Consider the following 19,048-nt stretch of genomic DNA (forward strand, 5'->3'; position numbering starts at 1 on the left):
GAACAGATAGTTAACTGTGACAGCTTATCGTACGTTATTATGTTTTGAACAGATAGTTAACTGTGACAGCTTATCGTACGTTATTATGTTTTGAACAGATAGTTAACTGTGACAGCTTATCGTACGTTATTATGTTTTGAACAGATAGTTAACTGTGACAGCTTATCGTACGTTATTATGTTTTGAACAGATAGTTAACTGTGACAGCTTATCGTACGTTATTATGTTTTGAACAGATAGTTAACTGTGACAGCTTATCGTACGTTATTATTTGAACAGATAGTTAACTGTGACAGCTTATCGTACGTTATTATGTTTTGAACAGATAGTTAACTGTGACAGCTTATCGTACGTTATTATGTTTTGAACAGATAGTTAACTGTGACAGCTTATCGTACGTTATTATGTTTTGAACAGATAGTTAACTGTGACAGCTTATCGTACGTTATTATGTTTTGAACAGATAGTTAACTGTGACAGCTTATCGTACGTTATTATGTTTTGAACAGATAGTTAACTGTGACAGCTTATCGTACGTTATTATGTTTTGAACAGATAGTTAACTGTGACAGCTTATCGTACGTTATTATGTTTTGAACAGATAGTTAACTGTGACAGCTTATCGTACGTTATTATGTTTTGAACAGATAGTTAACTGTGACAGCTTATCGTACGTTATTATGTTTTGAACAGATAGTTAACTGTGACAGCTTATCGTACGTTATTATGTTTTGAACAGATAGTTAACTGTGACAGCTTATCGTACGTTATTATGTTTTGAACAGATAGTTAACTGTGACAGCTTATCGTACGTTATTATGTTTTGAACAGATAGTTAACTGTGACAGCTTATCGTACGTTATTAACAGATAGTTTTGAATCACGATAACAGTTAACTGTGACAGCTTATCGTACGTTATTATGTTTTGAACAGATAGTTAACTGTGACAGCTTATCGTACGTTATTATGTTTTGAACAGATAGTTAACTGTGACAGCTTATCGTACGTTATTATGTTTTGAACAGATAGTTAACTGTGACAGCTTATCGTACGTTATTATGTTTTGAACAGATAGTTAACTGTGACAGCTTATCGTACGTTATTATGTTTTGAACAGATAGTTAACTGTGACAGCTTATCGTACGTTATTATGTTTTGAACAGATAGTTAACTGTGACAGCTTATCGTACGTTATTATGTTTTGAACAGATAGTTAACTGTGACAGCTTATCGTACGTTATTATGTTTTGAACAGATAGTTAACTGTGACAGCTTATCGTACGTTATTATGTTTTGAACAGATAGTTAACTGTGACAGCTTATCGTACGTTATTATGTTTTGAACAGATAGTTAACTGTGACAGCTTATCGTACGTTATTATGTTTTGAACAGATAGTTAACTGTGACAGCTTATCGTACGTTATTATGTTTTGAACAGATAGTTAACTGTGACAGCTTATCGTACGTTATTATGTTTTGAACAGATAGTTAACTGTGACAGCTTATCGTACGTTATTATGTTTTGAACAGATAGTTAACTGTGACAGCTTATCGTACGTTATTATTTTTGAACAGATAGTTAACTGTGACAGCTTATCGTACGTTATTATGTTTTGAACAGATAGTTAACTGTGACAGCTTATCGTACGTTATTATGTTTTGAACAGATAGTTAACTGTGACAGCTTATCGTACGTTATTATGTTTTGAACAGATAGTTAACTGTGACAGCTTATCGTACGTTATTATGTTTTTATGTTTTGAACAGATAGTTAACTGTGACAGCTTATCGTACGTTATTATGTTTTGAACAGATAGTTAACTGTGACAGCTTATCGTACGTTATTATGTTTTGAACAGATAGTTAACTGTGACAGCTTATCGTACGTTATTATGTTTTGAACAGATAGTTAACTGTGACAGCTTAGATAGTTAACTGTGAACAGCTATCGTACGTTATTATTTGAACAGATAGTTAACTGTGACAGCTTATCGTACGTTATTATGTTTTGAACAGATAGTTAACTGTGACAGCTTATCGTACGTTATTATGTTTTGAACAGATAGTTAACTGTGACAGCTTATCGTACGTTATTATGTTTTGAACAGATAGTTAACTGTGACAGCTTATCGTACGTTATTATGTTTTGAACAGATAGTTAACTGTGACAGCTTATCGTACGTTATTATGTTTTTATGAACAGATAGTTAACTGTGACAGCTTATCGTACGTTATTATGTTTTGAACAGATAGTTAACTGTGACAGCTTATCGTACGTTATTATGTTTTGAACAGATAGTTAACTGTGACAGCTTATCGTACGTTATTATGTTTTGAACAGATAGTTAACTGTGACAGCTTATCGTACGTTATTATGTTTTGAACAGATAGTTAACTGTGACAGCTTATCGTACGTTATTATGTTTTGAACAGATAGTTAACTGTGACAGCTTATCGTACGTTATTATGTTTTGAACAGATAGTTAACTGTGACAGCTTATCGTACGTTATTATGTTTTGAACAGATAGTTAACTGTGACAGCTTATCGTACGTTATTATGTTTTGAACAGATAGTTAACTGTGACAGCTTATCGTACGTTATTATGTTTTGAACAGATAGTTAACTGTGACAGCTTATCGTACGTTATTATGTTTTGAACAGATAGTTAACTGTGACAGCTTATCGTACGTTATTATGTTTTGAACAGATAGTTAACTGTGACAGCTTATCGTACGTTATTATGTTTTGAACAGATAGTTAACTGTGACAGCTTATCGTACGTTATTATGTTTTGAACAGATAGTTAACTGTGACAGCTTATCGTACGTTATTATGTTTTGAACAGATAGTTAACTGTGACAGCTTATCGTACGTTATTATGTTTTGAACAGATAGTTAACTGTGACAGCTTATCGTACGTTATTATGTTTTGAACAGATAGTTAACTGTGACAGCTTATCGTACGTTATTATGTTTTGAACAGATAGTTAACTGTGACAGCTTATCGTACGTTATTATGTTTTGAACAGATAGTTAACTGTGACAGCTTATCGTACGTTATTATGTTTTGAACAGATAGTTAACTGTGACAGCTTATCGTACGTTATTATGTTTTGAACAGATAGTTAACTGTGACAGCTTATCGTACGTTATTATGTTTTGAACAGATAGTTAACTGTGACAGCTTATCGTACGTTATTATGTTTTGAACAGATAGTTAACTGTGACAGCTTATCGTACGTTATTATGTTTTGAACAGATAGTTAACTGTGACAGCTTATCGTACGTTATTATGTTTTGAACAGATAGTTAACTGTGACAGCTTATCGTACGTTATTATGTTTTGAACAGATAGTTAACTGTGACAGCTTATCGTACGTTATTATGTTTTGAACAGATAGTTAACTGTGACAGCTTATCGTACGTTATTATGTTTTGAACAGATAGTTAACTGTGACAGCTTATCGTACGTTATTATGTTTTGAACAGATAGTTAACTGTGACAGCTTATCGTACGTTATTATGTTTTGAACAGATAGTTAACTGTGACAGCTTATCGTACGTTATTATGTTTTGAACAGATAGTTAACTGTGACAGCTTATCGTACGTTATTATGTTTTGAACAGATAGTTAACTGTGACAGCTTATCGTACGTTATTATGTTTTGAACAGATAGTTAACTGTGACAGCTTATCGTACGTTATTATGTTTTGAACAGATAGTTAACTGTGACAGCTTATCGTACGTTATTATGTTTTGAACAGATAGTTAACTGTGACAGCTTATCGTACGTTATTATGTTTTGAACAGATAGTTAACTGTGACAGCTTATCGTACGTTATTATGTTTTGAACAGATAGTTAACTGTGACAGCTTATCGTACGTTATTATGTTTTGAACAGATAGTTAACTGTGACAGCTTATCGTACGTTATTATGTTTTGAACAGATAGTTAACTGTGACAGCTTATCGTACGTTATTATGTTTTGAACAGATAGTTAACTGTGACAGCTTATCGTACGTTATTATGTTTTGAACAGATAGTTAACTGTGACAGCTTATCGTACGTTATTATGTTTTGAACAGATAGTTAACTGTGACAGCTTATCGTACGTTATTATGTTTTGAACAGATAGTTAACTGTGACAGCTTATCGTACGTTATTATGTTTTGAACAGATAGTTAACTGTGACAGCTTATCGTACGTTATTATGTTTTGAACAGATAGTTAACTGTGACAGCTTATCGTACGTTATTATGTTTTGAACAGATAGTTAACTGTGACAGCTTATCGTACGTTATTATGTTTTGAACAGATAGTTAACTGTGACAGCTTATCGTACGTTATTATGTTTTGAACAGATAGTTAACTGTGACAGCTTATCGTACGTTATTATGTTTTGAACAGATAGTTAACTGTGACAGCTTATCGTACGTTATTATGTTTTGAACAGATAGTTAACTGTGACAGCTTATCGTACGTTATTATGTTTTGAACAGATAGTTAACTGTGACAGCTTATCGTACGTTATTATGTTTTGAACAGATAGTTAACTGTGACAGCTTATCGTACGTTATTATGTTTTGAACAGATAGTTAACTGTGACAGCTTATCGTACGTTATTATGTTTTGAACAGATAGTTAACTGTGACAGCTTATCGTACGTTATTATGTTTTGAACAGATAGTTAACTGTGACAGCTTATCGTACGTTATTATGTTTTGAACAGATAGTTAACTGTGACAGCTTATCGTACGTTATTATGTTTTGAACAGATAGTTAACTGTGACAGCTTATCGTACGTTATTATGTTTTGAACAGATAGTTAACTGTGACAGCTTATCGTACGTTATTATGTTTTGAACAGATAGTTAACTGTGACAGCTTATCGTACGTTATTATGTTTTGAACAGATAGTTAACTGTGACAGCTTATCGTACGTTATTATGTTTTGAACAGATAGTTAACTGTGACAGCTTATCGTACGTTATTATGTTTTGAACAGATAGTTAACTGTGACAGCTTATCGTACGTTATTATGTTTTGAACAGATAGTTAACTGTGACAGCTTATCGTACGTTATTATGTTTTGAACAGATAGTTAACTGTGACAGCTTATCGTACGTTATTATGTTTTGAACAGATAGTTAACTGTGACAGCTTATCGTACGTTATTATGTTTTGAACAGATAGTTAACTGTGACAGCTTATCGTACGTTATTATGTTTTGAACAGATAGTTAACTGTGACAGCTTATCGTACGTTATTATGTTTTGAACAGATAGTTAACTGTGACAGCTTATCGTACGTTATTATGTTTTGAACAGATAGTTAACTGTGACAGCTTATCGTACGTTATTATGTTTTGAACAGATAGTTAACTGTGACAGCTTATCGTACGTTATTATGTTTTGAACAGATAGTTAACTGTGACAGCTTATCGTACGTTATTATGTTTTGAACAGATAGTTAACTGTGACAGCTTATCGTACGTTATTATGTTTTGAACAGATAGTTAACTGTGACAGCTTATCGTACGTTATTATGTTTTGAACAGATAGTTAACTGTGACAGCTTATCGTACGTTATTATGTTTTGAACAGATAGTTAACTGTGACAGCTTATCGTACGTTATTATGTTTTGAACAGATAGTTAACTGTGACAGCTTATCGTACGTTATTATGTTTTGAACAGATAGTTAACTGTGACAGCTTATCGTACGTTATTATGTTTTGAACAGATAGTTAACTGTGACAGCTTATCGTACGTTATTATGTTTTGAACAGATAGTTAACTGTGACAGCTTATCGTACGTTATTATGTTTTGAACAGATAGTTAACTGTGACAGCTTATCGTACGTTATTATGTTTTGAACAGATAGTTAACTGTGACAGCTTATCGTACGTTATTATGTTTTGAACAGATAGTTAACTGTGACAGCTTATCGTACGTTATTATGTTTTGAACAGATAGTTAACTGTGACAGCTTATCGTACGTTATTATGTTTTGAACAGATAGTTAACTGTGACAGCTTATCGTACGTTATTATGTTTTGAACAGATAGTTAACTGTGACAGCTTATCGTACGTTATTATGTTTTGAACAGATAGTTAACTGTGACAGCTTATCGTACGTTATTATGTTTTGAACAGATAGTTAACTGTGACAGCTTATCGTACGTTATTATGTTTTGAACAGATAGTTAACTGTGACAGCTTATCGTACGTTATTATGTTTTGAACAGATAGTTAACTGTGACAGCTTATCGTACGTTATTATGTTTTGAACAGATAGTTAACTGTGACAGCTTATCGTACGTTATTATGTTTTGAACAGATAGTTAACTGTGACAGCTTATCGTACGTTATTATGTTTTGAACAGATAGTTAACTGTGACAGCTTATCGTACGTTATTATGTTTTGAACAGATAGTTAACTGTGACAGCTTATCGTACGTTATTATGTTTTGAACAGATAGTTAACTGTGACAGCTTATCGTACGTTATTATGTTTTGAACAGATAGTTAACTGTGACAGCTTATCGTACGTTATTATGTTTTGAACAGATAGTTAACTGTGACAGCTTATCGTACGTTATTATGTTTTGAACAGATAGTTAACTGTGACAGCTTATCGTACGTTATTATGTTTTGAACAGATAGTTAACTGTGACAGCTTATCGTACGTTATTATGTTTTGAACAGATAGTTAACTGTGACAGCTTATCGTACGTTATTATGTTTTGAACAGATAGTTAACTGTGACAGCTTATCGTACGTTATTATGTTTTGAACAGATAGTTAACTGTGACAGCTTATCGTACGTTATTATGTTTTGAACAGATAGTTAACTGTGACAGCTTATCGTACGTTATTATGTTTTGAACAGATAGTTAACTGTGACAGCTTATCGTACGTTATTATGTTTTGAACAGATAGTTAACTGTGACAGCTTATCGTACGTTATTATGTTTTGAACAGATAGTTAACTGTGACAGCTTATCGTACGTTATTATGTTTTGAACAGATAGTTAACTGTGACAGCTTATCGTACGTTATTATGTTTTGAACAGATAGTTAACTGTGACAGCTTATCGTACGTTATTATGTTTTGAACAGATAGTTAACTGTGACAGCTTATCGTACGTTATTATGTTTTGAACAGATAGTTAACTGTGACAGCTTATCGTACGTTATTATGTTTTGAACAGATAGTTAACTGTGACAGCTTATCGTACGTTATTATGTTTTGAACAGATAGTTAACTGTGACAGCTTATCGTACGTTATTATGTTTTGAACAGATAGTTAACTGTGACAGCTTATCGTACGTTATTATGTTTTGAACAGATAGTTAACTGTGACAGCTTATCGTACGTTATTATGTTTTGAACAGATAGTTAACTGTGACAGCTTATCGTACGTTATTATGTTTGAACAGATAGTTAACTGTGACAGCAGCTTATCGTACGTTATTATGTTTTGAACAGATAGTTAACTGTGACAGCTTATCGTACGTTATTATGTTTTGAACAGATAGTTAACTGTGACAGCTTATCGTACGTTATTATGTTTTGAACAGATAGTTAACTGTGACAGCTTATCGTACGTTATTATGTTTTGAACAGATAGTTAACTGTGACAGCTTATCGTACGTTATTATTATAGTTAACTGTGACAGCTTATCGTACGTTATTACTTTGAACAGATAGTTAACTGTGACAGCTTATTATTATGTTTTGAACAGATAGTTAACTGTGACAGCTTATCGTACGTTATTATGTTTTGAACAGATAGTTAACTGTGACAGCTTATCGTACGTTATTATGTTTTGAACAGATAGTTAACTGTGACAGCTTATCGTACGTTATTATGTTTTGAACAGATAGTTAACTGTGACAGCTTATCGTACGTTATTATGTTTTGAACAGATAGTTAACTGTGACAGCTTATCGTACGTTATTATGTTTTGAACAGATAGTTAACTGTGACAGCTTATCGTACGTTATTATGTTTTGAACAGATAGTTAACTGTGACAGCTTATCGTACGTTATTATGTTTTGAACAGATAGTTAACTGTGACAGCTTATCGTACGTTATTATGTTTTGAACAGATAGTTAACTGTGACAGCTTATCGTACGTTATTATTATTTTGAACAGATAGTTAACTGTGACAGCTTATCGTACGTTATTATGTTTTGAACAGATAGTTAACTGTGACAGCTTATCGTACGTTATTATTTTTGAACAGATAGTTAACTGTGACAGCTTATCGTACGTTATTATGTTTTGAACAGATAGTTAACTGTGACAGCTTATCGTACGTTATTATGTTTTGAACAGATAGTTAACTGTGACAGCTTATCGTACGTTATTATGTTTTGAACAGATAGTTAACTGTGACAGCTTATCGTACGTTATTATGTTTTGAACAGATAGTTAACTGTGACAGCTTATCGTACGTTATTATGTTTTGAACAGATAGTTAACTGTGACAGCTTATCGTACGTTATTATGTTTTGAACAGATAGTTAACTGTGACAGCTTATCGTACGTTATTATGTTTTGAACAGATAGTTAACTGTGACAGCTTATCGTACGTTATTATGTTTTGAACAGATAGTTAACTGTGACAGCTTATCGTACGTTATTATGTTTTGAACAGATAGTTAACTGTGACAGCTTATCGTACGTTATTATGTTTTGAACAGATAGTTAACTGTGACAGCTTATCGTACGTTATTATGTTTTGAACAGATAGTTAACTGTGACAGCTTATCGTACGTTATTATGTTTTGAACAGATAGTTAACTGTGACAGCTTATCGTACGTTATTATGTTTTGAACAGATAGTTAACTGTGACAGCTTATCGTACGTTATTATGTTTTGAACAGATAGTTAACTGTGACAGCTTATCGTACGTTATTATGTTTTGAACAGATAGTTAACTGTGACAGCTTATCGTACGTTATTATGTTTTGAACAGATAGTTAACTGTGACAGCTTATCGTACGTTATTATGTTTTGAACAGATAGTTAACTGTGACAGCTTATCGTACGTTATTATGTTTTGAACAGATAGTTAACTGTGACAGCTTATCGTACGTTATTATGTTTTGAACAGATAGTTAACTGTGACAGCTTATCGTACGTTATTATGTTTTTAACAGATAGTTAACTGTGACAGCTTATCGTACGTTATTATGTTTTGAACAGATAGTTAACTGTGACAGCTTATCGTACGTTATTATGTTTTGAACAGATAGTTAACTGTGACAGCTTATCGTACGTTATTATGTTTTGAACAGATAGTTAACTGTGACAGCTTATCGTACGTTATTATGTTTTGAACAGATAGTTAACTGTGACAGCTTATCGTACGTTATTATGTTTTGAACAGATAGTTAACTGTGACAGCTTATCGTACGTTATTATGTTTTGAACAGATAGTTAACTTTTGAACAGATAGTTAACTGTGACAGCTTATCGTACGTTATTATGTTTTGAACAGATAGTTAACTGTGACAGCTTATCGTACGTTATTATGTTTTGAACAGATAGTTAACTGTGACAGCTTATCGTACGTTATTATCGAACAGATAGTTAACTGTGACAGCTTATCGTACGTTATTATGTTTTGAACAGATAGTTAACTGTGACAGCTTATCGTACGTTATTATGTTTTGAACAGATAGTTAACTGTGACAGCTTATCGTACGTTATTATTTTTTGAACAGATAGTTAACTGTGACAGCTTATCGTACGTTATTATGTTTTGAACAGATAGTTAACTGTGACAGCTTATCGTACGTTATTATGTTTTGAACAGATAGTTAACTGTGACAGCATCGTACGTTATTATGTTTTGAACAGATAGTTAACTGTGACAGCTTATCGTACGTTATTATGTTTTGAACAGATAGTTAACTGTGACAGCTTATCGTACGTTATTATTTTAACAGATAGTTAACTGTGACAGCTTATCGTACGTTATTATGTTTTGAACAGATAGTTAACTGTGACAGCTTATCGTACGTTATTATGTTTTGAACAGATAGTTAACTGTGACAGCTTATCGTACGTTATTATGTTTTGAACAGATAGTTAACTGTGACAGCTTATCGTACGTTATTATGTTTTGAACAGATAGTTAACTGTGACAGCTTATCGTACGTTATTATGTTTTGAACAGATAGTTAACTGTGACAGCTTATCGTACGTTATTATGTTTTGAACAGATAGTTAACTGTGACAGCTTATCGTACGTTATTATGTTTTGAACAGATAGTTAACTGTGACAGCTTATCGTACGTTATTATGTTTTGAACAGATAGTTAACTGTGACAGCTTATCGTACGTTATTATGTTTTGAACAGATAGTTAACTGTGACAGCTTATCGTACGTTATTATGTTTTGAACAGATAGTTAACTGTGACAGCTTATCGTACGTTATTATGTTTTGAACAGATAGTTAACTGTGACAGCTTATCGTACGTTATTATGTTTTGAACAGATAGTTAACTGTGACAGCTTATCGTACGTTATTATGTTTTGAACAGATAGTTAACTGTGACAGCTTATCGTACGTTATTATGTTTTGAACAGATAGTTAACTGTGACAGCTTATCGTACGTTATTATGTTTTGAACAGATAGTTAACTGTGACAGCTTATCGTACGTTATTATGTTTTGAACAGATAGTTAACTGTGACAGCTTATCGTACGTTATTATGTTTTGAACAGATAGTTAACTGTGACAGCTTATCGTACGTTATTATGTTTTGAACAGATAGTTAACTGTGACAGCTTATCGTACGTTATTATGTTTTGAACAGATAGTTAACTGTGACAGCTTATCGTACGTTATTATGTTTTGAACAGATAGTTAACTGTGACAGCTTATCGTACGTTATTATGTTTTGAACAGATAGTTAACTGTGACAGCTTATCGTACGTTATTATGTTTTGAACAGATAGTTAACTGTGACAGCTTATCGTACGTTATTATGTTTTGAACAGATAGTTAACTGTGACAGCTTATCGTACGTTATTATGTTTTGAACAGATAGTTAACTGTGACAGCTTATCGTACGTTATTATGTTTTGAACAGATAGTTAACTGTGACAGCTTATCGTACGTTATTATGTTTTGAACAGATAGTTAACTGTGACAGCTTATCGTACGTTATTATGTTTTGAACAGATAGTTAACTGTGACAGCTTATCGTACGTTATTATGTTTTGAACAGATAGTTAACTGTGACAGCTTATCGTACGTTATTATGTTTTGAACAGATAGTTAACTGTGACAGCTTATCGTACGTTATTATGTTTTGAACAGATAGTTAACTGTGACAGCTTATCGTACGTTATTATGTTTTGAACAGATAGTTAACTGTGACAGCTTATCGTACGTTATTATGTTTTGAACAGATAGTTAACTGTGACAGCTTATCGTACGTTATTATGTTTTGAACAGATAGTTAACTGTGACAGCTTATCGTACGTTATTATGTTTTGAACAGATAGTTAACTGTGACAGCTTATCGTACGTTATTATGTTTTGAACAGATAGTTAACTGTGACAGCTTATCGTACGTTATTATGTTTTGAACAGATAGTTAACTGTGACAGCTTATCGTACGTTATTATGTTTTGAACAGATAGTTAACTGTGACAGCTTATCGTACGTTATTATGTTTTGAACAGATAGTTAACTGTGACAGCTTATCGTACGTTATTATGTTTTGAACAGATAGTTAACTGTGACAGCTTATCGTACGTTATTATGTTTTGAACAGATAGTTAACTGTGACAGCTCGTATCGTGACAGCTTATCGTACGTTATTATGTTTTGAACAGATAGTTAACTGTGACAGCTTATCGTACGTTATTATGTTTTGAACAGATAGTTAACTGTGACAGCTTATCGTACGTTATTATGTTTTGAACAGATAGTTAACTGTGACAGCTTATCGTACGTTATTATGTTTTGAACAGATAGTTAACTGTGACAGCTTATCGTACGTTATTATGTTTTGAACAGATAGTTAACTGTGACAGCTTATCGTACGTTATTATGTTTTGAACAGATAGTTAACTGTGACAGCTTATCGTACGTTATTATGTTTTGAACAGATAGTTAACTGTGACAGCTTATCGTACGTTATTATGTTTTGAACAGATAGTTAACTGTGACAGCTTATCGTACGTTATTATGTTTTGAACAGATAGTTAACTGTGACAGCTTATCGTACGTTATTATGTTTTGAACAGATAGTTAACTGTGACAGCTTATCGTACGTTATTATGTTTTGAACAGATAGTTAACTGTGACAGCTTATCGTACGTTATTATGTTTTGAACAGATAGTTAACTGTGACAGCTTATCGTACGTTATTATGTTTTGAACAGATAGTTAACTGTGACAGCTTATCGTACGTTATTATGTTTTGATCGTACAGATAGTTAACTGTGACAGCTTATCGTACGTTATTATGTTTTGAACAGATAGTTAACTGTGACAGCTTATCGTACGTTATTATGTTTTGAACAGATAGTTAACTGTGACAGCTTATCGTACGTTATTATGTTTTGAACAGATAGTTAACTGTGACAGCTTATCGTACGTTATTATGTTTTGAACAGATAGTTAACTGTGACAGCTTATCGTACGTTATTATGTTTTGAACAGATAGTTAACTGTGACAGCTTATCGTACGTTATTATGTTTTGAACAGATAGTTAACTGTGACAGCTTATCGTACGTTATTATGTTTTGAACAGATAGTTAACTGTGACAGCTTATCGTACGTTATTATGTTTTGAACAGATAGTTAACTGTGACAGCTTATCGTACGTTATTATGTTTTGAACAGATAGTTAACTGTGACAGCTTATCGTACGTTATTATGTTTTGAACAGATAGTTAACTGTGACAGCTTATCGTACGTTATTATGTTTTGAACAGATAGTTAACTGTGACAGCTTATCGTACGTTATTATGTTTTGAACAGATAGTTAACTGTGACAGCTTATCGTACGTTATTATGTTTTGAACAGATAGTTAACTGTGACAGCTTATCGTACGTTATTATGTTTTGAACAGATAGTTAACTGTGACAGCTTATCGTACGTTATTATGTTTTGAACAGATAGTTAACTGTGACAGCTTATCGTACGTTATTATGTTTTGAACAGATAGTTAACTGTGACAGCTTATCGTACGTTATTATGTTTTGAACAGATAGTTAACTGTGACAGCTTATCGTACGTTATTATGTTTTGAACAGATAGTTAACTGTGACAGCTTATCGTACGTTATTATGTTTTGAACAGATAGTTAACTGTGACAGCTTATCGTACGTTATTATGTTTTGAACAGATAGTTAACTGTGACAGCTTATCGTACGTTATTATGTTTTGAACAGATAGTTAACTGTGACAGCTTATCGTACGTTATTATGTTTTGAACAGATAGTTAACTGTGACAGCTTATCGTACGTTATTATGTTTTGAACAGATAGTTAACTGTGACAGCTTATCGTACGTTATTATGTTTTGAACAGATAGTTAACTGTGACAGCTTATCGTACGTTATTATGTTTTGAACAGATAGTTAACTGTGACAGCTTATCGTACGTTATTATGTTTTGAACAGATAGTTAACTGTGACAGCTTATCGTACGTTATTATGTTTTGAACAGATAGTTAACTGTGACAGCTTATCGTACGTTATTATGTTTTGAACAGATAGTTAACTGTGACAGCTTATCGTACGTTATTATGTTTTGAACAGATAGTTAACTGTGACAGCTTATCGTACGTTATTATGTTTTGAACAGATAGTTAACTGTGACAGCTTATCGTACGTTATTATGTTTTGAACAGATAGTTAACTGTGACAGCTTATCGTACGTTATTATGTTTTGAACAGATAGTTAACTGTGACAGCTTATCGTACGTTATTATGTTTTGAACAGATAGTTAACTGTGACAGCTTATCGTACGTTATTATGTTTTGAACAGATAGTTAACTGTGACAGCTTATCGTACGTTATTATGTTTTGAACAGATAGTTAACTGTGACAGCTTATCGTACGTTATTATGTTTTGAACAGATAGTTAACTGTGACAGCTTATCGTACGTTATTATGTTTTGAACAGATAGTTAACTGTGACAGCTTATCGTACGTTATTATGTTTTGAACAGATAGTTAACTGTGACAGCTTATCGTACGTTATTATGTTTTGAACAGATAGTTAACTGTGACAGCTTATCGTACGTTATTATGTTTTGAACAGATAGTTAACTGTGACAGCTTATCGTACGTTATTATGTTTTGAACAGATAGTTAACTGTGACAGCTTATCGTACGTTATTATGTTTTGAACAGATAGTTAACTGTGACAGCTTATCGTACGTTATTATGTTTTGAACAGATAGTTAACTGTGACAGCTTATCGTACGTTATTATGTTTTGAACAGATAGTTAACTGTGACAGCTTATCGTACGTTATTATGTTTTGAACAGATAGTTAACTGTGACAGCTTATCGTACGTTATTATGTTTTGAACAGATAGTTAACTGTGACAGCTTATCGTACGTTATTATGTTTTGAACAGATAGTTAACTGTGACAGCTTATCGTACGTTATTATGTTTTGAACAGATAGTTAACTGTGACAGCTTATCGTACGTTATTATGTTTTGAACAGATAGTTAACTGTGACAGCTTATCGTACGTTATTATGTTTTGAACAGATAGTTAACTGTGACAGCTTATCGTACGTTATTATGTTTTGAACAGATAGTTAACTGTGACAGCTTATCGTACGTTATTATGTTTTGAACAGATAGTTAACTGTGACAGCTTATCGTACGTTATTATGTTTTGAACAGATAGTTAACTGTGACAGCTTATCGTACGTTATTATGTTTTGAACAGATAGTTAACTGTGACAGCTTATCGTACGTTATTATGTTTTGAACAGATAGTTAACTGTGACAGCTTATCGTACGTTATTATGTTTTGAACAGATAGTTAACTGTGACAGCTTATCGTACGTTATTATGTTTTGAACAGATAGTTAACTGTGACAGCTTATCGTACGTTATTATGTTTTGAACAGATAGTTAACTGTGACAGCTTATCGTACGTTATTATGTTTTGAACAGATAGTTAACTGTGACAGCTTATCGTACGTTATTATGTTTTGAACAGATAGTTAACTGTGACAGCTTATCGTACGTTATTATGTTTTGAACAGATAGTTAACTGTGACAGCTTATCGTACGTTATTATGTTTTGAACAGATAGTTAACTGTGACAGCTTATCGTACGTTATTATGTTTTGAACAGATAGTTAACTGTGACAGCTTATCGTACGTTATTATGTTTTGAACAGATAGTTAACTGTGACAGCTTATCGTACGTTATTATGTTTTGAACAGATAGTTAACTGTGACAGCTTATCGTACGTTATTATGTTTTGAACAGATAGTTAACTGTGACAGCTTATCGTACGTTATTATGTTTTGAACAGATAGTTAACTGTGACAGCTTATCGTACGTTATTATGTTTTGAACAGATAGTTAACTGTGACAGCTTATCGTACGTTATTATGTTTTGAACAGATAGTTAACTGTGACAGCTTATCGTACGTTATTATGTTTTGAACAGATAGTTAACTGTGACAGCTTATCGTACGTTATTATGTTTTGAACAGATAGTTAACTGTGACAGCTTATCGTACGTTATTATGTTTTGAACAGATAGTTAACTGTGACAGCTTATCGTACGTTATTATGTTTTGAACAGATAGTTAACTGTGACAGCTTATCGTACGTTATTATGTTTTGAACAGATAGTTAACTGTGACAGCTTATCGTACGTTATTATGTTTTGAACAGATAGTTAACTGTGACAGCTTATCGTACGTTATTATGTTTTGAACAGATAGTTAACTGTGACAGCTTATCGTACGTTATTATGTTTTGAACAGATAGTTAACTGTGACAGCTTATCGTACGTTATTATGTTTTGAACAGATAGTTAACTGTGACAGCTTATCGTACGTTATTATGTTTTGAACAGATAGTTAACTGTGACAGCTTATCGTACGTTATTATGTTTTGAACAGATAGTTAACTGTGACAGCTTATCGTACGTTATTATGTTTTGAACAGATAGTTAACTGTGACAGCTTATCGTACGTTATTATGTTTTGAACAGATAGTTAACTGTGACAGCTTATCGTACGTTATTATGTTTTGAACAGATAGTTAACTGTGACAGCTTATCGTACGTTATTATGTTTTGAACAGATAGTTAACTGTGACAGCTTATCGTACGTTATTATGTTTTGAACAGATAGTTAACTGTGACAGCTTATCGTACGTTATTATGTTTTGAACAGATAGTTAACTGTGACAGCTTATCGTACGTTATTATGTTTTGAACAGATAGTTAACTGTGACAGCTTATCGTACGTTATTATGTTTTGAACAGATAGTTAACTGTGACAGCTTATCGTACGTTATTATGTTTTGAACAGATAGTTAACTGTGACAGCTTATCGTACGTTATTATGTTTTGAACAGATAGTTAACTGTGACAGCTTATCGTACGTTATTATGTTTTGAACAGATAGTTAACTGTGACAGCTTATCGTACGTTATTATGTTTTGAACAGATAGTTAACTGTGACAGCTTATCGTACGTTATTATGTTTTGAACAGATAGTTAACTGTGACAGCTTATCGTACGTTATTATGTTTTGAACAGATAGTTAACTGTGACAGCTTATCGTACGTTATTATGTTTTGAACAGATAGTTAACTGTGACAGCTTATCGTACGTTATTATGTTTTGAACAGATAGTTAACTGTGACAGCTTATCGTACGTTATTATGTTTTGAACAGATAGTTAACTGTGACAGCTTATCGTACGTTATTATGTTTTGAACAGATAGTTAACTGTGACAGCTTATCGTACGTTATTATGTTTTGAACAGATAGTTAACTGTGACAGCTTATCGTACGTTATTATGTTTTGAACAGATAGTTAACTGTGACAGCTTATCGTACGTTATTATGTTTTGAACAGATAGTTAACTGTGACAGCTTATCGTACGTTATTATGTTTTGAACAGATAGTTAACTGTGACAGCTTATCGTACGTTATTATGTTTTGAACAGATAGTTAACTGTGACAGCTTATCGTACGTTATTATGTTTTGAACAGATAGTTAACTGTGACAGCTTATCGTACGTTATTATGTTTTGAACAGATAGTTAACTGTGACAGCTTATCGTACGTTATTATGTTTTGAACAGATAGTTAACTGTGACAGCTTATCGTACGTTATTATGTTTTGAACAGATAGTTAACTGTGACAGCTTATCGTACGTTATTATGTTTTGAACAGATAGTTAACTGTGACAGCTTATCGTACGTTATTATGTTTTGAACAGATAGTTAACTGTGACAGCTTATCGTACGTTATTATGTTTTGAACAGATAACTGTGACAGCTTATCGTACGTTATTATGTTTTGAACAGATAGTTAACTGTGACAGCTTATCGTACGTTATTATGTTTTGAACAGATAGTTAACTGTGACAGCTTATCGTACGTTATTATGTTTTGAACAGATAGTTAACTGTGACAGCTTATCAGTTAACTGTGACAGCTTATCGTACGTTATTATGTTTTGAACAGATAGTTAACTGTGACAGCTTATCGTACGTTATTATGTTTTGAACAGATAGTTAACTGTGACAGCTTATCGTACGTTATTATGTTTTGAACAGATAGTTAACTGTGACAGCTTATCGTACGTTATTATGTTTTGAACAGATAGTTAACTGTGACAGCCTTATCGTACGTTATTATGTTTTGAACAGATAGTTAACTGTGACAGCTTATCGTACGTTATTATGTTTTGAACAGATAGTTAACTGTGACAGCTTATCGTACGTTATTATGTTTTGAACAGATAGTTAACTGTGACAGCCTATCGTACGTTATTATGTTTTGAACAGATAGTTAACTGTGACAGCTTATCGTACGTTATTATGTTTTGAACAGATAGTTAACTGTGACAGCTTATCGTACGTTATTATGTTTTGAACAGATAGTTAACTGTGACAGCTTATCGTACGTTATTATGTTTTGAACAGATAGTTAACTGTGACAGCTTATCGTACGTTATTATGTTTTGAACAGATAGTTAACTGTGACAGCTTATCGTACGTTATTATGTTTTGAACAGATAGTTAACTGTGACAGCTTATCGTACGTTATTATGTTTTGAACAGATAGTTAACTGTGACAGCTTATCGTACGTTATTATGTTTTGAACAGATAGTTAACTGTGACAGCTTATCGTACGTTATTATGTTTTGAACAGATAGTTAACTGTGACAGCTTATCGTACGTTATTATGTTTTGAACAGATAGTTAACTGTGACAGCTTATCGTACGTTATTATGTTTTGAACAGATAGTTAACTGTGACAGCTTATCGTACGTTATTATGTTTTGAACAGATAGTTAACTGTGACAGCTTATCGTACGTTATTATGTTTTGAACAGATAGTTAACTGTGACAGCTTATCCTACGTTATTATTTGAACAGATAGTTAACTGTGACAGCTTATCGTACGTTATTATGTTTTGAACAGATAGTTAACTGTGACAGCCTATCGTACGTTATTATGTTTTGAACAGATAGTTAACTGTGACAGCTTATCGTACGTTATTATGTTTTGAACAGATAGTTAACTGTGACAACTTATCGTACGTTATTATGTTTTGAACAGATAGTTAACTGTGACAGCTTATCGTACGTTATTATTTTAACAGATAGTTAACTGTGACAGCTTATCGTACGTTATTATGTTTTGAACAGATAGTTAACTGTGACAGCCTATCGTACGTTATTATGTTTTGAACAGATAGTTAACTGTGACAGCTTATCGTACGTTATTATGTTTTGAACAGATAGTTAACTGTGACAGCTTATCGTACGT

The 19,048-nt window shown here is 32.6% G+C and overlaps 1 protein-coding gene across 2 annotated transcripts in view; it reads left to right on the forward strand.

The window, feature by feature from the left end:
* Positions 1 to 19,048, forward strand: part of LOC143246863 (uncharacterized) — a 214,954-nt gene that overhangs the window by 23,463 nt on the left and 172,443 nt on the right. The gene's annotated exons all lie outside the window — the stretch shown is intronic.

The sequence above is a fragment of the Tachypleus tridentatus genome, chromosome 3, assembly GCF_004210375.1.
Source record: "Tachypleus tridentatus isolate NWPU-2018 chromosome 3, ASM421037v1, whole genome shotgun sequence".
Classification (NCBI taxonomy): domain Eukaryota; kingdom Metazoa; phylum Arthropoda; class Merostomata; order Xiphosura; family Limulidae; genus Tachypleus; species Tachypleus tridentatus.